This window comes from Rhinolophus ferrumequinum, chromosome 6 (assembly GCF_004115265.2).
Source record: "Rhinolophus ferrumequinum isolate MPI-CBG mRhiFer1 chromosome 6, mRhiFer1_v1.p, whole genome shotgun sequence".
Taxonomy (NCBI): Eukaryota; Metazoa; Chordata; class Mammalia; order Chiroptera; family Rhinolophidae; genus Rhinolophus; species Rhinolophus ferrumequinum.
In genome coordinates this window covers 13,197,539-13,217,019 of record NC_046289.1, presented here as the reverse complement: position 1 = coordinate 13,217,019, position 19,481 = coordinate 13,197,539, and the positions used below count along the sequence as shown (strand labels likewise).

The 19,481-nt window shown below is 44.5% G+C and overlaps 1 protein-coding gene across 4 annotated transcripts in view; it reads right to left on the bottom strand.

The window, feature by feature from the left end:
- KCNK10 (potassium two pore domain channel subfamily K member 10) overlaps positions 1–19,481 on the bottom strand; it is a 118,608-nt gene that overhangs the window by 91,810 nt on the left and 7,317 nt on the right. Inside the window, exon 1 of one of the 4 annotated variants that reach the window (XM_033107973.1) lies at positions 13,441–13,633. The exons of the other annotated variants lie outside the window; for them this stretch is intronic. The gene's annotated coding sequence lies outside the window, so the exon portion shown is untranslated. Of the gene's footprint in view, positions 1–13,440; positions 13,634–19,481 lie in introns of those variants that run through there. 4 annotated transcript variants of the gene reach the window in all.

Sequence of the window (19,481 nt, the reverse complement as noted above, 5' to 3'; positions counted from 1 at the left end):
GTGGCATAGGAAAGGCCGAAGTTGAGAAACCTTGTCCTAACTAGTATTTCCAGTTTGAATCTGGTTTTGCTCCCAACTGTCTCACACCCACTGAAAGATTTATCCCTTACACATGTTCCTTCCTGTCATGTCAGGTCTCAGAAACCCCAAGGCACTTCCCGACACCAGCCACCTCTCACTGCTTCTACTGACAGTTCTCATTTCTCTAAGCCTCTTTTCCAAAAGCCCCTCTGATTCCTCCGGAGGGGGACTCTGCCCTTTCTGGCGCTTGGGTATATCTTGCAAATGTACACTATCTTCCCTGTGCTTAGAATATTCTCCACACCCTTCTTTCCTCTCCACTAATCTATGTGCATTTCTTCCCCCGAGGAATGGAAGTTCAAAACCATCCGCTTCTTCTGTTTCCTACTGCAATCCATCTTGTACCGCACATTCTTCATCCATTACATTAACGGGTTTTACTTGTGACTTTGCATTCATCTACACGTGTTTCATCACCCCAATTAGACTTTGCACTTGGCGAGGGCACAGACTGTGTCATTAATGTCGTGTGAAGCCTCGGTCGGCCTACAAGCAAAACGCGCATACCTCCAAGCACATGTCTCAGAACAGAATAAACCCAAACCCAGCGTATCCAGAAAACGTCTAACACTGGGTGCTCTCCTACTTTGTCAAACATGAACTTGCTTTAGGATGTGCTTACCCCCAGCAGTATTCCAGTGGGGTTCTTACTGCACTGATCCCAAAGACCAAGTTTTAACTTTTCCTGCACAGTGAACCTGGGTTTACCATTAGAACTCATCCTCAGGGAATTTCAATAAGAACTCTCAAGCTGGGTTCATCCCTAACACATTTATAGAACTCAACTCTCCCTTCAAAAGAATTTGGTGGAGTCCAAAAGTCAGAAGGTGTTTGGTCAGAAAATTAATTTTAGTTATCATATTTTTTAAATAAATAAGAAATCATCTATCTTACATTGTACTTCTCTTTCTCAATCTGTTAAGGGACATATCAGTATTTCAATGATCATTTGAGGAAATATACTCCAGTGGTTACACACACAAGCTTTAGTTTCACTCAGACAGAGGTTAGACTCTCAACTTTACCATTTGCCAGCTCCAAGACCCTGAGGAAATCCTTTACTCACATAGCAAACACCAATTGCCAGCTATTGCGTACCAGGCACTGTGCCTGAGCTCCATAAGCCTCAATGTTCTCCTCTGTAAAATGGCCACCATAACATTCCCTGACAACAGAGACAGTGTCAGGACTAAATAAGAGAATGTACGTGAAATGCCTGCCAGGTTCATAGTAACAAGAAAGGCTGGTTGTCACTACCATTCACTATCACTACCATGTCACTATCATTCTCATCACCATCTTCGGTCTCTGTAGAGCATTTAAAGCTGCTAATTAAATTCCCCTTCTTAAAACGCTCTCCTCCCTTGACTTCATAGAAATATCACTTTAGCATTTTTGGTTTATTAATTTTTCAGTTCCAGCTTATTAAATTAATAAACAGAAAAGAAAATTTTCAGTGAGGGATGGGCATAAAGCAGAGGGTGTGCAATGACAGAGGGTAACCTGCACGAGTGAGTGGTTAGAAAAGAATCTCTGAGGAGGTGACATTTGGGCTGAGATTTCAGAGGCGAGGAGTCAGTCCCATGAAGGTCCAGTGGCACAGCATTCAGGGAGAGAAAATGGGTCCTACAAATGCCCTAAGATCAGGAGGGGCTTAGTTTATTCAAGGAACAGGAATAAGTCTAGAGAGGGCTAGACTCTGGGTGAGGTTTAAAGAGGAAGTAAGCAACAGCCATCACATACGGCTTCCCAGGCCAGCCTCAGAAGCTAGAAGTTAGTGCCAAGTGGAAAGGGACACTATTCGAGAATTTTAAGCTGTGGGTAGAACAGGATCTGACTTACCTTTTTAAAGGATCATTTGGGTTGTTTGGTGGGAGATGAATTATAGAGAGCAGGAGTAGAAATAGGGACCAAAAAAACCAATAAAAAGCCTATATCAGCCATCCAGCTGAGAGAATGCTTCGGACTTGAAGGGTAGGAACAGAAAGAAATAAACAAACAGATTCTGGATGTGTTTCAGATGTCCTAGTTGACATGACTTGCTGATGAATGGATGTGAAATGACAGGGAGCAAGAAAAAAAAAAGACTCACATATCATACCTAGATTTCTGCTTCAGCAACTGTGTGGATGGTGGGACTGTTTATTGTGGTGACGAAATCTTTGGGAGGAGCAGGTTTGGGATGGGAAGTCCATAGTCCTGTTTCAATCTTTGGAGTATGAGAGGGTCATTAGATGTGTGAGTGGAAACATCACGGAGGCAGGTGGATGTGCAAATCTGGAGAAACATTCAGGGCTGTGAGACCACTAAGGGAGAACCGCAGACAGATACTAGGGACACCTCAAGTCCAAGTTCTTGGTCACTCAGCTGTTTAGAGGGAGAGCACCGGAGAAGCAGCCAATAGGAAAGTGAGGAGCAGCCACAAAGAGTGAAGGAAAACCCAGAGGAAATACTGTCACAAGGCAAGTGACAGAAGTGAAGTGCTTCCAGAAGGAGGGAGTGGCCAAATGTCAAAATGGCCACAAGGTGTCAAGGAAGATGTGACAGGCTCTGCCCAGTACTTTCACTTTAGCCCCTCCCCCTTCCTTGCTAACAGATAAATCTTTATTGATCCAAACCAATAATGATAATACCATCCCCCTTTGACAGTGAGTGCTTTGGGGATTGATGTAAGAAGTATGCTGTGGGGCTCCTAGGGGGGCAAATACCCTCCATGATTAACAGAGATATATAAGGAAAAAGGCTACTTCATTTCTCTCCCTGGGTTTAGATGACACAATGCCTGATGGTGCTTCTGTAGCTCTTACCATTATAGGGAGAGCCTTTGCCAATGGGATGAAGGCAGGCAGGACAGGAAGCTGGACAAACCTGGGTCCTTGACAGCATCACAAAACAGCTGAGTCAACCCGGGAGCCCTCTTGTTCAGTGAGAAGATAACTCTCTTAACAGTAAATGTCCCTATTGTTTAAGCCTTTTTTAATGGGACATTCTGCAACATTCAGCTGAAAGCATCCTAACTGATACTTAAGATAAAAGAACAGAAAGGGGATGCAATGGCCGCTGGTGACCCCATTTAGAGCAGTCCAGGGAAGTGATGGTGGGTTAGAAAGAAAGTGAGATGAGGACATGGAGACCATGACTCCAGACAATTCTTTCAAGCAATGTTGCTGTGAAGGGTATAAAGGAAATAGGTGGGGGAATGTGGGGTCAAAGGGATGAGGGTAGGTATTGAAGCACTTTTTTACACTAGTGGCACCAATATTCAAGTAGAAAAGAGAGTGATGGTTCAGGAGAAGAGAGGAGGACCAAAAGAACATGGAGGGGTTGGCGTTAGGAGCAGACACGTTTCACCTACAGAGGAACGAAAGCAGGACAATGAGTACAGATGCAAGTAGTCCAGCAGACTTGGTGGAGGGAAATGAGGTTGTTCTGACCAATTGTTTCCTTTTCTTCAGTGATGTATGAAATGCTCAAAAGGTGAAACATCTCTCAAGACCTATCTAAAGCTTCCCCTCCATCTGTACTTTCAATTCCCTCCTTCACAGCCCCATGGAATTGTTTATCTCTCGTCTGGAGTATGTATCCTGTCTTGTGTCATAATTTGAGTTCCCTATGCCACCAGACTGGAAACTCCTTAAGGGCAGGGAGTATCTAATTGTCATCTCAGAATCCATCACAGAGCCTGGCACATGGTGTTTGATAAAGATGCTGAATTGAAATGGAGTCCTGGGGTGACAAAGAGAGTCAACCCTTATCATTCATAATCCTATATTTACAAATTCTCCTGCTTGCTAAAATTTATCTGTAACCCCCAAATCAACATTCAGGGCACTTTCACCGTCATTTGCAAACATGTGCAGAGCAACAAAAAAATTGAATCATTCAACATGCATTTTCCCAGGTGAGGTCGAGCAGGGCAACACACTGCTTTCTTGTGGCGGCTCTCACACTGTAAGCAAGTGTCCTCCTCATGGTCTACTTAGTGCCATGTTTTTCCCATTTTTGTGCTTCTTGTCAGGTATTTCATTGTTTAAAATCGCATTCAAGCATAGTGCTGAAGTGCTGTCTACCGTTCCTAAGTGCAAGTCTGGTGCCTTACGGAGAAAATACACATGGTAGGTATGTTCCGTCAGGCAGGAGCCAGTGCTGGTGGCGTGAGTTCGATATTAATGAATTGAGAACATATACTCAATAAGGTGTCTTTAAACAGAAACACAAAAACAAGGTTATGTATTGAGCAGTCGATAAAAACGTGGTGATTAGAGGCTTGTAGGAACCTAGCCCTGGATTTCCCCTAGAAGCAATGGTTCGGGATTTGCTAACTCAGTAATCACATCCATGTTCTGGGCCATCACCACTGCAAATAACGAGAATCAATTGTACTTCATTTTGCCATCTTCTCAGAGGGTGAATTATAGAAACAAATGGTTTGAGGAGGCTGAGATGAGTCTCATCAAGGCTTAACCTCTCTTTTCATGCTTTATGGATTACTCACCCGCACCAGGATTTGTGCTGAAGATATCTTGGGGAGAAAGCTGCTGATTACCTAGAGATTGTATCCCCTGAGAGCCTTTAGCCTGCCTGGGAAGCATCTTGGGGCACTGTACCTTATTCTCTCACTCAAAGCTAGGTGACTGGGAATCAGGCCGAGAAGCAACGAAAGGATAAAGCTTCACCATATGTCTCAATTTGGGTTCCCCTCGAAGCTGATCCTAAGATAAGGACTTGAGCACAGTAGTTGTTTGGGAGGCGAAAAAAGCACCAGTAGGGGAGTGGAAAAGAAAGACAAGAATTGGAAGGCAGCCAAGAACACCAATAAAAGGTACAATATCAAGCTAGCTATTACTGCTGGAGAATGGAATGTTTCCCTCTGGGGAAACTGGGACTCCACGCACAACATATTCCTGAGTTATCCCACCCAAGGCTGAGAGAACTGGGGTATTTATACACCATCTCCCAACAGTCATTGGGTGAGTGCTGCTTTGGGGGAGCACTAATTCCCCTGTAATCTCTGCCTTCCATAGGAGGAACAAAGTAGGTTCGGTCAAGGAAAAGGCAAAACAGACAAGAATTGGAAGTTGGAAGTCAGCCACCTTGCACTGAAGTTTTAAGAGCAAAGGGATAAGGATGGACATGTCTGCTACATCATACAAGGCTGACGCTGAAAGTCTCACATAAACCGAGGCCAGTACTGAGGCCACTTGTATGAGAAATCTACAAAGCAAACACGTAATTGCTTCCTGAGTTCTGGGCTTTTCACCTGCTTTCCGCTAAGTGGCTCATTCAAAGACCAATTCCCACGAGTTTTAAGTCAAACTAACGTCTAATGGTGTTTCTAGAGAAACATGTAGGTACATAAGGTCATTTTCCTTCTTTGGTAGAAGATGCAAAGCTCATTTCCATTTTTAATAATGAAAGGAGGCCTTTTCTCTAGAACAGCATGTGAGGGAACAGCAGGACAGAGGCAGTTTTTGGAAAACAGAGAATACGAGCACTTCATAGGATGTGCTGTCTCACCATCACAGACTAGGTAGGTCCCCGATGAATGTACAACGGAGACACACATCCCTGTCCAGGCGCCAGCTGGAGTTAGGCCTGTCCCTTCCACAAACGCCTGTGCTCACCACTCCTGATGCTGCAGCAACTGAGGCATGTATACTCGATCTCATGTCTCAGGAAACGTGCTGGGGTTGGGAGAGGGGGCCATCTTACACTTGTTAGTGTTTAATTACACTCTACTATTAAAGATGAAGCAAGAAGGATGACATTTCCTTCATCACATCAAGTGACTGGATTGCTGGGCTTTGACCCCAAAAAGCATACTACTCCCTTCATTTTCCTTTCTATAATTTTCCCAGTTCCTGTCATGACCTTTGAGAAATGGGCAGAAGAACTAGATAGGCCAACACAAGGCTCAGAAGCCACCATGTGGGTATATAGTCATGAAGCCATATTCCCCTCCTGAGGTTGATGGAGCATACCAGAGTCCTGTGAGGAGAGACTCCCACAACCACAGCAATGAGGAGGGCCAGGCCTGAGGCCCAGGGCATTCGCACCTCACGTGACACACTCCTCTACCTAGATGGTGTTCAGCAGGATGCAGAGGCCCAATCAGAGGCCAGCAAGTAGTAGATGAAAAGAGAATGGCCTCGGAGCCAACACAGACCTGGGTGCAAACCCCAGCACTTTCAAGTGGGATGGCTGTGAGCGTTACACACACACTATCAGCTTTGGTTTCCTCATCTTCAAAATGGAAGACCTAATACTGCCTATCTCAGATGATTGACATTCATTCAAAAATAAATATGGATGAATGCTAAGTGAAAGAAACCCATCACAAAAAGCCACCTGTTATGCATATGATTCCATTCATATGAAATGTCCAAAATAGATATGTCCATGGTAGATTAGTGGTTGCCTAGGACTGGGAGAGAATGAGGGGAAATGGGGAGTGACTGCTTCACTGGGTATAGGGTTTCTTTTTAGAGTGAGAAAATTTTTCTAAAATTGGAGAGTGGTAATGATTACACAAGTCTGTGAATATAGTGAAAAAAAACCACTGAACTATACGTTTTTCGATGAGTACATGTTATGCTATGTAAGTTATACCTTAATAAAGCTGTTATTTAAAACATTAAAAAACAGATCTGGAGCCCTCGTTACGTGCAGGTTCTTTGGAAGCCATGAGCGTCTAGGGCGTTTGGCTGAACATTAGGATATTAACTGGAAGAACAAGCGAAATGACTCCGCCTGCTGTGAAGCACAAATTATATCTTATGTGTTAAGCCCTGAGTACTGTGCCTGATGCAGACCCTCAGGACATGGGTGTTACCAGTAATATGATCATTATTTGGGAGGCACCTCTTGTGTGCCGGGCGCCGTGCTCTGTCCTGTGTGTGTGTTGTCTCATTTAAGTCTCACAACCCCTAGGGTACTGCGATCATTTCTGGTTGTCGGGAGGGGAAGCAGGCAAAGAGAGGGAAGTTAGCGCCTAAGAGCCACAGCTTGGGGGTGGCAGAACGGGGAACAAACCCGAACTCTTGCACACCTTCTCATCACACACCCTTCATCTCCACAGCAGCACGACCACTGTTAGCACCACCAGCACCGCCGGGCAGGGTTCCCTTGATAGCGAGGAGCAGCATAAAGAGCAGAAACCTCCGGTAGCTGCCGGCAGGAGAGCTCCTACAGGTCTCTCCCAGCCACTCAGCTGAGAATCTTAGCAGCGAAGGTGGGTCCTCACCGCAAACCGTGCCTCAAACTCCAGGCAATACCCTCACAGCTCCCTGGCTCCACAGTGGACGCTTCAGCCGGTCCACCCAGCTGCTGCCTCCTTAAGCGCCCCCTGACCCAGGCTGGCCTCCTGGAAGCACTGTTGACCGCAGTCTGTCCCAGCTTCCCAGATGCAGCAAAGAGACTGCCAGGCTCATAACCAACAGGAGCCCCAATTTCCCCTATTCAGAAGACACGTAAATTTAGACACTTTGGGAATCACATGTAGCAGAAAGTTCCCATCTGCTAGGGAGAGAGAATTTAAGAACCTAACATTTCGGCCTCTTGCAGTTCCTTGGAGATTAATTTACATGTCATCATCACAGGGACACATCCCAGTGATACACACACAAGCCACACAGTCCTAATTAACAACGGTGCTTAATAAAACTTCACTATAAACGAGGCAGTTTTGAGGCTTTCTTTGTAATCGCTGACTTTTCTGACGGAATGATGACTCCAGCAGGATCAACACTCATTTCCTGCTAAATTATCAAACTAAACATTTTTCCCAGAGTGATGCAACATCAGAACGGCCTTGTTTTCATCCGTATTGTGACACTGTTTAAAGCCCTTTATCTGCGCTTGAAAGAGATTTCTCAAGTGCAGAGGAAGTTGACTTGAGTGTCTGTAAGAGAGACTGAGTTCTGGCCCGGTGGTACGTTACGGGGAGGGGGAGACGGGCCAGGGCCTCTGTGTTGTTCATTGCTGTGCCTCTGGGAACAAAGAAGACACTCAGTTAATATTCACTGAGTAAATGGATGGACATCTTCTCCAAGAGGCTGAATATAGTCTCCCATCCATACTTGTTATAGGCTCATGGAGGATTTAGTTTAAAATCTCAGAACCAATATGCTCTAGGCTCCAGTAGAGCTACAGCTCTTTGTTAATTCTTCCCAAAGGAAAGCGGGAGAGAAAAACAGGCCCAGAACCCGCTGGCATTACCATGAGAGGCAATGCTGAGTAACGGAGGTTAGCCCCGAAGGGTTCGAAGGGAGGGCTCTGTCCCCTCCGCTGTCTGGGCAAGGGCAAGTGACAACCTCTCTAGACGACAGTGTTATCCTCTGAGAAGCCTCAGAGGGTTTAGATGTCTCAGAGTCCTTTCCAATTTCTGAAGTGACTTTAATGTGAACTGGACATTCACGTAAGTGAAAGTATCCCCTCTGTCACCACGCTTCTGCCCTCTGCTTGCCCCTGTGGCACCTCCATCCCATCAGCCCTCATCACATGACCCTATTGGTAGCCAGGGCCCTCCATCTGCTCCCTACATGGCACCTCCCCAAAGCTTCTCTTCCACGCTCTTGACTGTGCCCTTCCCCACTTTTACACCAACCCATCACTACATTTCAGTCCTGAGTCCCATTCCCTCTTGACTCGGCTTGGCTATACCAATGAGTAATTGAAAGTTCATATGTCATCCAGAGGAAATATATTTGCATTTTAACTAGAGGCATCCTGGAGATGTTTTGGTCCATATTGCTAATCAGGACATTCACTGATGATGGTATGTCATAATACTTGTTTATGCACCTGTCTTGGTGGCTAGACGATGACTTTTCTGGGTAGCAAGCCTCGGGTCTTTTTCATGAGTCTCGTGCCTAGCCCCATTTCTGTGGGCACTCACTCGATAAATGTGTATGGAATAACCACATGCATGAATGAAAGATTGATGTGTCGAGAGGTACCAGTAGATTTTAGGCAATCTGGCAGTCATGGGAAAGAGTGATGTAGGTCAGTTATGAACAGGACTTACAAGGCTCCTTTAATCCCACCCCCTGTGGCTGTGGGCTCTGCCAGTCTTTAGAACTGAGTCTGAATGCAGAGATTATTGCCTGATAGCAGGCCTTCATGCCGCTATAGAAGCTGTGTTCTCACCCTGCCTGAGAAAGGGATCAGCACATCATAGACTCTCATTAATTCAGGCTTTGGGGACGACTTCTGAGCTGAGGCCACAAGGATGCAACTAGCAGGGGGTCCCACTAGAGCCAAAGAGAAAAACCCAAATGTCACAATGTCTCCTGACACTCCAGGAACAAAGTGACAGTGGGTATGGAGGGGATGCTGCAATTTTTATTAGGCCCGTTATGCTGGGCTGATAGTGGAATGCTTCCGAAAGGCTGCTGAAGTACAATAAAACGTGGGCATGCCATAGTATTTGCTGAATTGATTTGTTGATTCCAGATATGTAAATTATCACGGAATCAAGCAAGGGCCATGGAACAAAGCCAGGAGAAAGGCAATTTTAATGAACAGAAATTGAAAATGCGGTGGCCACTGCTTTAAGATGCACATCCCATTTGTAACCAGAAGTTTGGATGTGGTTGTCGTAAACCAAAGATGTCAACAAAAGCTCTTTTCCTGCCTAAATGTTTTTAAAAAATTCCTGTGATCCCTACAGGAAGACACAGAGTCCCTCAGGTAAGTCCCCCCGCCAGCAGCATACATGGCAGAGTCTGTGTCCTCCATAAACATTTGCTGAATCAATCATTCACTGTGTGAGCGGTTTAAATATTCTTTAAAATACAAATCTGATTGTGTCATCTTCCTATTTCAAACCATTCAGTGCCTTCCCACTATTCCAAAAAAAAAAAAAAAAAATTTTCCTTCATAATGTGCACAGTACCCTGCAGAATCTGGCCACCACCTAAATCTCACCCTCATGCCACCGTGCCACCAAACTCCAGGTCTCCTGGCCAGAGACCAGTGCTCCCTTACTGCGCCTCACTGGCTTTCTCTGTTCTTTTGTAACACATCCAAAAACTGTCAACATCTAAACCAGACTCTAAGTGTAGGAGGATTTTTATTCAAGACAATGAGTGTCATGAGCCACCATCATTATTCACAGGTACAATTAAGTCTAGAGTGTGTACACTGCATGACTTATGACCAATTTTTCATAACAAAGTTTGAAACGCTGAGGAAATTATGTGCGTGTGGCTTCGCCCGGGTCATAATAAACCAGTTGCGGATCCAGGAACCGAAAGTGAGGCCTCAGGAAATGAAGAGTCAGTAAGAAGTTAAATTACCAGCATAGAAACGACCGTGAAAGTCGGCCACTGTGTGGGGGGAGGAGGTGGGGATGGGCTCAGGGGGTGGGGACAGTTTCTGTGTGAAGGAATAGAGGGAAAAACAACGGAACCAAAGGAGGGTACAATGGCATATCTACAGCCTGAGGATTTTTCAGCCCATGGTTACTATGACTACAGATGCCATGAGAGTTGGCTCCAGAATGGAACCAAGACCACAGGCAGCCTCATTCAACCCACTCTCCCCCTGTCCTGGGGCCTCTCTTTGCCATTTTGTGCAGGCAAAGTGACATAGTCAACAAAGCCCATGTCTTCATTCTCCTCTACCCAGGACAGAAAAGCTCCAAAACTTTCCTCAGAATATACAATCTCCTCAGAAATAAGCCAGGCATGCAACGTTTGGAAACATGGGAACCTCTAAGGTATCAAATGCATCCTGCTTCCTGGAAATTGTTTTCTCTTCCAGAATGTGCAGAAAAAGCAACAAGGTAGTCAAAGAATGTTTACTGGAAATATGACAGGGAGTGCTAACAGTCCTCTACCAGTGGCTTGGCCTGTGTGTGTGCCGTCACCCCCAGGCACAGCGTCCCAGCCATCTTGGCTACATTCCGACTTGTGCTTCAGTCACACCATTCAGAGAGGAGGTCTGCTGCAGACACACAGCAGACACACACCAGACACCCCATTCCCTGACATGTCTGCTGCTCAGCCTGAAGGATGTCCTATTCCTCTGGCTTTATCCAAGGAGGTTGGGTTTTCAGTCACTGAATCTGTAAAGGAAGGGGGCTGTCAAAGAATGGGACTCTGTAAAAGAAGTGGGTCCACGAGGTGTCATACTCAACCTCTCGTTTCACAGTGAGAAGAAATAGGGTATATCGTGTCATCATTTTTTGGTAAATGTTTTACAGACCTACACATAGCATGGTGCCCACACAAGACAGGTTCAATAGATGCTTTCTGTATTTGAATAACCTGCTTGGATTGGTAGGTATGCTGGGATCTGTTATAAGACTGTATTCATATTCTTCATAGTCGCTGTCTTTCTAAAATACCATTTCCTGCAGCGGGTAATAGGAGGGGTCAATGGCATTTAGTGAACCATGGTTCTGTGGGTAAGGGAAAATGCAGGGTTAAACAAAATCAGCAAGTTTCTGTGCTGCGGGATTAGCAGGGGAAGTGTACAAACTAGAGGAGAGGGCGCCAGCGTTAACAGACACGCAGGTTCAAGTCACAGAGCTACAAGGTAACTTTGGGAAAGTTGCTTAAGCTCTGTAAGCCTCAACCTCTTGGTTCAGAAAGAAGGGATAATGATCTCACCTGTTTCTTTGGTAACAAAGAGGATTCTATGAGACACTGACTATAGAGCATTTAGCACAGTGTCTGGCACTTAATACTCACTCAATAAGTAATAGGGGGAAATGTTTATGGTGAATTTAAATTGTCCTCAAATTCTGTGACATTCCTCCCTTCCAGAGTGAGCTTACTCTCCCCCCCCACCCCATCCCCAAGTGTGAACTAAACTTACTGACTTTCATCTAATGAAAAGAATGTGGTGGTAAATCCATTTGCAACAACATTGGACCGTGAGGCCATTATGCTAAGTGAAATAAGTCAGACAGAGAAAGGCTAATACTGTATGATCTCACTTATATGTGGACTCTAACACAAGCAATCTCATGGAAACAGAACAGATTGGTGGTTATCAGAAGCAGGGGGTGGGGAGTGGGTAAAATGGGTGGAGGTGGTCAAAAGCTACAAACTTGCAGGTATAAGATAAATAAGTCCTGGGAATGTAATGTGTAGCATGGTGACTATAGTTGATAATACTGTATTGTATATCTGAAAGTTGTAAGAGAGTAGATCTTAAAAGTTCTCATCACGAGAAAAAAAATTGTAATTATATGAGGTGATGGATGTTAACTAGAATTATTGGGGTGATCATCTCACAGTAGCTGCAAATATTAAATCATTAGTCACACACTTAAAACTAAAACAATGTTTATGTCAATTGTATCTCATAAAACTGGGGAAAAAGAACATGATGGTAGGAATGATATGTGATTTCCGTGGCTAGGTCATACAAGGTATTATCAGTTCCACCTTGTTCTCTCTTAAATGGCTTGTTCTGGGGGAACACAGACACCATTTTGCAAGGACACTCAGGCAGCCTATAAGGACACACAGGGCCACATTGGCAGGAAATGAGTCCTCTCCCCAACAACCAGCAGCGACTTGCAAGTCACATGAACGAGCCACGTCAGAAGCAGATGCCCCAGTCTCAGTCAAAACATCAGATGACAGCAACCCCTGCTAACATCTGATCACAACCACCAAGGGACTCCTACCCAGACCACCCAACTAAGCTGTTTCGAATTCCTGATCCACAGAAACTATGAGATAATGAACATTTATCATTGGTTTAAGCCACCGAATGTTGGGGTTATTTGTTACATGGCAATACCTAACTAATAACCAGCTACTGTGCATGAAGACTCTCCAGAAAGGAATGAGCACGCATCATTCTGCAAGGTGACTTGACCATGAAACCACTTTTTTTTTTTTTTTCCACAGAGCATCTGATGAGACTAGTCTGCGTCCCATGGAACACACTTTGGGAAATGCTGATCTAGAACTCAACAGTTTGTGAAGCTTGTTCACATTTATCATCTCATTTGGTCATCTCAGCAATTGTGAAGTAGGTATTACTGTTATCTTTATTTTACCCAGGAGAACACTGAGGCTCAGAAAGATTAAGTGACTTGCCCAAGTTCACACAGATAATAAAACTGGTAGAACAATAACTGAGAGTCAAGGACTGTGATTCCAAACCACGTTTTTCCTCTGGTTTGACCAGAATAGCCTGGGATTTTTAACCAAGGATAAAAATACTGGGATGCTAAGAGAGTCCCAGAAAGGGGGTGCTCTGCTCTAGGCCACCCTCCCAGATGATCTGGAAAGTAAACCAGGTGCTTCTTAAGAGGCTGGAGCTGGAGACCTTCCTGGTTTCACAGAACAGGGGCCCCTGCAACCATGATAACAGCATAATGCAGGTACTACTCACCGACCCCTTGAGATACTTCAGGATGCTCCTGAGAGCCTTGTGTATATCAGTTCATTTAATCCACATAACAAAACAAGGAAGTGCAGGCTCAGCTTCACCTTACAGATGAGAGACCAAGTCACAGAGAAATGACGGTAGCTGCCCAAATCAGCCACTAGAAAGTGAGGTAGTTCAAACTGGGACCCAGGCAACCTCAGACTATCAGGGCATGAAAGGACGTCTGGGATCAATATCTCAGCTCTTTCCTTTTGCATGAGAGTGGCAGAGCCAGCACTAGAACCCGGACCCTCCCACTCTAAGTTCCTGTGCTGGTGGCATCTTGCCCAGAGGCTTGGTTAAATTAATATAACATGCATTTACTCCTCTCAGGTTATTTTAAGGATGTATAGGCTGGACTAGATCTATCATATCTACTTCCCATACGGCCTCAAATTCCACTATGAAAAATGAATGCCTTTGGCCTAAAGCAACATTCTCAACCAGTAAATCCGGGTGCTGACTCGAGCTGGTTTATGGTTAAAATGGGTAACAATAGGTTGTCTCAAATTTGCAGAGAAAAAACAGTAAGTCAATGGGTAGACGCTTTTCATCTCTAAGCTTTTCCTTCCATTGATTTTTCTTAAACATTCGGCCTGTGTTCTTGTCTCACATAATAAAAGTGAGTGGACGTTCAGGATGTTCAAATATCATACCTAATACTGACCATCTCTATTCCGACTGTCAGGTTCATACCACATTCAATTTGGTAAGTTATACCGTTTATCTTTATGCTGCTAAAATATTTGATGGGTTATTATTTGGGAGACCCACAGGCCTGCTTGCACATAAGAAACTCATTTTTCTGGTAGTAAAATTGTAACTAGCTTATATGCCAGAATTACAAATATTGGCATTTTAGGCCATTCTGCACAGGGCACTGTGGCTTCCAGGTTCTTCAGCACTTGAGCAAATCTGCATTGTCTCTTCAAGCATCTCTTTTTTAACTGCAAGCACTATTACCAGTGTGCATTGGGTAGTTGAATGAAAAAAATTAGGATTAGAAAGTCAGGTTTCACTTTCAATCCATAACACTCAGTTCTAAGAGATAGAAATTGAGATCAGAGCTCTGAAGAAATGGGGAGGGGAGGAAGAAAGGAAGGAATGAAAGAAGGAAGGAGAGAGGGAGGGAGGGAGGGAAGGAGGAAAAAAGGGAGGGGGAGGAATAAGGGAGGTAAAGTTCCCTGTGATCATGTGGTTTATGTATGGCAGTGGTCAACTCTCCAGATCCCATGTTTTCGCACCACTCCACTTTGCTTCAACATTTCCTCCATGGAAAGGATAAGTAATGCAACCAAAGTGATTGGTAGTATAGAAGCTGGAATCCCCTGAAATCCTACCCACCTGCTCCTCCATACAACCTTTTATGCCCACCCCTCCCCATCTCCCTGGCTCTGGGAATGGAGAAAGAAGAGGGATAAAATTCCCTTGTGACCACTCCTTCCCTTGCCAGTGGTTCAGGCCCTAAGCCCCCACCTGCACCCCCACCACCTCAACCTTAAAAGAAGAATTAGAAAGTCAGTTTTCATTTTCAATTTATAGTACTCAGCTCCAGATACTTGTGAGGGAGAAAAAAAAATCTCAAACTGTGTCTACAAACCACAATTAAACGTTCTAGAAAGTAAATATGAGGTTTTTGTTTCTCCATTCTGGATAACAATACTGAGCCTGACACAGAAAAACAGTAAAGTTCCCGCTGAGTACTACTGAGTACCACTAGGACCAGAGCCCAAAAGTGCATGGTCTTTTTGACCTCTATAAAGAAAAAAGATGCTCCAAAGATGGCATGAGCCAAGATTTGGCTCAGGCTTCTTTTCTAGCAGCATCTGGGGAACCTCAGCATCCTTTTGCCAATCTCATTGATCACTGGGTAGAATGAATTTGGGCAGGTGGACTCTGAACATTTTTCCTCTTTCCTCCACAAGTAACCTGCCAGGTGCTGGTTACAGCACCACAAGTAACCAACATGGTGCTGGTGCCACATTTAGGTAGATTCCAAAACTAAGTCATGCAAAGCTGAACCCCTTACCAACTCTAACCCTGTCTGGATCATCCAATAAGTGTCCTTTTGAAAAGAATCTGAGGACAGCAAAAGATGGTCACTTTTATGCACCTGACTGCTTCAGCCAAGGGAGCTATCCAAACTAAAACCGCCTCATTGGCTATCAATAAAATGGTTTCATTCTGTTTCATCATCAAACACTCTGTCTCTCTAATTCCCTATGGACTAAATGTAAAAAAGAATCCACTATCTTAAAAAAACATTTTTCTGGGCCGGCCTCGTGGCTCAGGCGGTTGGAGCTCTGTGCTCCTAACTCCGAAGGCTGCCGGTTCAATTTCTACATGGGCCAGTGGGCTCTTAACCACAAGGTTGCCAGTTCCATTCCTCAAGTCCCGCAAAGGATGGTGGGCTGTGCCCCCTGCAACTAGCAATGGCAACTGGACCTGAAGCTGAGCTGCGCCCTCCACAACTAAAGACTGAAAGGACAACAACTTGAAGCTGAACGGCACCCTCCACAACTAAGATTGAAAGGACAACAACTTGACTTGGAAAAAAGTCCTGGAAGTACACACTGTTCCCCAACAAAGTCCTGTTCCCCTTCCCCAATAAAATCTTTAAACGAAAAACAAACAAACAAACAAAAAAAACATTTTTCTTGCCAACAGTGGGCCCCTAGCTCTATGCCTATTTTAGATACACTTTGCACCACACCTCAGTTGTGGTTGAAGTTTCCCAACGTGGAACAACATGTGGATTGTATTTTTTAAATGCATCTGATTTCAGATGATGCTCATATAGAGACTGCTATGGACTGGATTATGTCCCCTCAGACTCATATATTGAAACCTTAAACCCCCATTTGACCATGTCAAAAATAGGGCTTTTCGGTGGTAAATAAGGCTACAAGAGCTCATGAGGGTGGAGCTCTAATTAATAGGGCTGGTGCCCTTTAAGAAGACGGAGGGAGGCAGCCATCTGTAACCCAAGAAGAGAGTCCTCAACCAGACATGAACCCTATGAGCCCTTGATCTTGAACTTCCAGTCTCCAGAACTGTGAGAAAAGAAATTTCTATTGTTTATGACCCTCAGTCTACGGTATTTTGTTATAAAAGTCTGAGCTGACCAATACAGAGCCAAAGCACAGATGTTTTGGAAACAGGAGGGAATAACCAAGTCTTCTTGCCCAGTCTTAATTCTATCTAGCAATCATTGAGATTGGCAAAAGGATGATAACGCTCCCTTCGACACTGCTGGAAAAGAAGCCTGAACCAAATCTTGGCTCAGACCATCTTTGGAACGTCTCTCCTCTTCACTTTCTAGGATAATTGTAGTGATGTGGGCACATTATTAATCCCATTTGGAAAGCTGATCTTCTGAAAGTTGGATATTAAATCAAAATAGATTATTTTCTTTCCAGAAAAATCTAAGCTATACCAATGAGTTTGGAAACACATTAATAAAGATAGCGGTCAAGCAACCTTGCAAGCTGAGCATGGTTCACATTCACAAGAGACCGAAATTTCTTTTTAGCCAGGAAAGAGGTGGGATCCAAAAGTCAACTGAATTCCGGGGATGAAGTGTGGCCAGTGCAAGTACAACCTGCAGACAACAGCCATCGACTAAGGACTCACTGATCAACCAAGAGCGTTTTTCCTCTAAATCGCTCAGAGAAACCTCTAAACATACTTTTGAAAACAAGGAATGGTAGAGTGTGGAAGGAACAAAGAACATGGCAAGGAGGAAAGCTTAAGAGAAATTGCCCTGGATGTAAGTATCAAAAAGCCTGAGTTGGCCCCAGTTCTGCCTGTTTGCAGCCTTGGGCCCCCAAAGAAGTAATTTACCCTTTCTACTCCCATCAGTAAATCTAAAACGCCAATACTGACAAAAATAGGGCTGTTTGAAGACCAAGTGATATAATTTGTCAAAAGCATTCTGTAAACTGAAAGATGCTACCCACGTACAACATAGGCCACTCTGGATTTTGCATTAAAGCACGCACTAAAAATGAAGTTAAAAAAAAAATCCAGCTCCAGCTCGGAATTTTGCTTCTTCCTTAAGTAGATTTACGTATCTAAAAAGAGCTACACACCAATGGCCAATATGAACCAAATTATTGATTGGACACCACCCATATCTTTGTTAGCTCACCCACCAGCCCCCGTCTCATTCCCCATCAGCCTTTTCACACCTGGCGAACAGGAGAACAGAAGAAAAACAGTCTGCGGGAGGCTTTAGAGAGCGGGGAGCCTACAAGGAAGTGGAAATATTGGAGTCCTTTCTGATACCTCATTACTTAGAGATATTCTTCCCTTCCTACTTGTACTTTGCCATTGCAGCTTAGAAGAAGAGGCCTGGAATTTCCTTCATGCATGAAGTCTTAGAGATCCTCTCCAATCCATCCCACATCCATCCATTGATTCAGCAAAAGGTTATCAAGTGACTACTCTGTGCCAGGCACTTTCCTGGGCACTGGGGTTATGACAGTGAACACGGCAGGGAAAGTTCCTGCTCATGGAGTCCACATGCTAACAAGGAAGGTTGCCATCGAGTGTGACACATGAGTAAGTAAGATGGTTTCGGATCACGACAAGTGCTAGAAAGTGACAGGGCTGGGGAAGGAGAGGGGAGGTCTTCAGATGGGATAGGGGCACCTTTCGCTAATGAGCTGACATTCAAGCTGAGATTCAAAGAATGGAAAGGAGTCAGCCATGTGAACATGCCCTGAGACAGGAACAAGTATTCTCGATTTGAGGAACGAAAGGAAGCCAAGTGGCCCAAAGGTCAGATCAAAAAGGGAAGTTAGAAATAGGGTCAAAGAGGCCATGTCAGTGGCCCCTTGCACATGGGAGGAAAGTGAAGCCCAGAGAGGCTAAGTAAGCAGCCCAAAGTCACACAGATAATTATTGCTACAGCTCATTCTAGAAACTAATTCATTTGCTCCCAAATCCAGAGCTTTTCATGCCATATTGATCTGCTTGCCTCAAATTAAGGCCATTGTTTGCTAATTGTATTGGTTTTTAAAAGCCCTTAATATACATAAAAAGCAGCAAGCCAATCCCAGTTTTCAGAGAAAATCATCAACAAGATATCCCAGTGATTTAGAACACATACAAGTTCTGTTACGGAAGACAACACTTCACGCCAATCTACTTTTGTGTAGGTACTAAACAAACAGTAACTATTTGTGAAAGGCTTAGCTTTACAAATATGGAGGAAGGCCAGAGCTCACCAGAGAATAATCGTTTTACCTTTGGGTCTTATTTTTCCACCTAAACCTCTTGACAGTGTTTTGCATAATTTACCCAAGTGCAATCAAAACCAATCTATTCTCAATCCACCTTCGTTTTGCGCTATTAAATTGTCAGGTAATGGGGCTGTAAGCAAAACATCATAATTACAGCTCCTTTCCACAATCTGTGAAGCCTCCACCTGAAGGTTCAAGTCTGTCAATACCCAAATCCTACAGTCCATTTAGTGGGAACTGTCCCCTGACCTTTCTGGTATAATGCTAGGTGCCCCTTTACCCCTTTTGCCCTGCTAAACATACTCAATCTGTGTTAACACTAACCTTCAAAGAACAGACCCGAAGTCTGTCCAGTGGCCAGTGACTGGCCCCCCAGAGGAAGAAGCAGAGACGCTACCCAGCCATAGAGGAATTGTGGGAAAGGCTATTCACCGCCTCACTCCTCTCCCACGTCCTCCCCGTCCTCTTCCTCTCTACCTTCCTCCTCTTCCCATCTCTTCTCCTCCTCCTCTCTTCTCTTTCTCCTCCCAATAAGCTTCTCCAGTCCCTAAGCTCTGAGGGACTTCACAAGGCAAGAGCCAGAGAGTTCAGTAACTGAAGAATTACACTTGAAGAGTAATAAGGGCCCATATTCTAGTCTAACCCCACCATCTACTATCTGTGTAACCTCGGGCAAGTTATTCAACCCCTCTGTGCCTCAATTCCCTTAACTATAAAATTAGGACAGTATCTTCCTCCTAAGTTTAAACAAAGATTAAA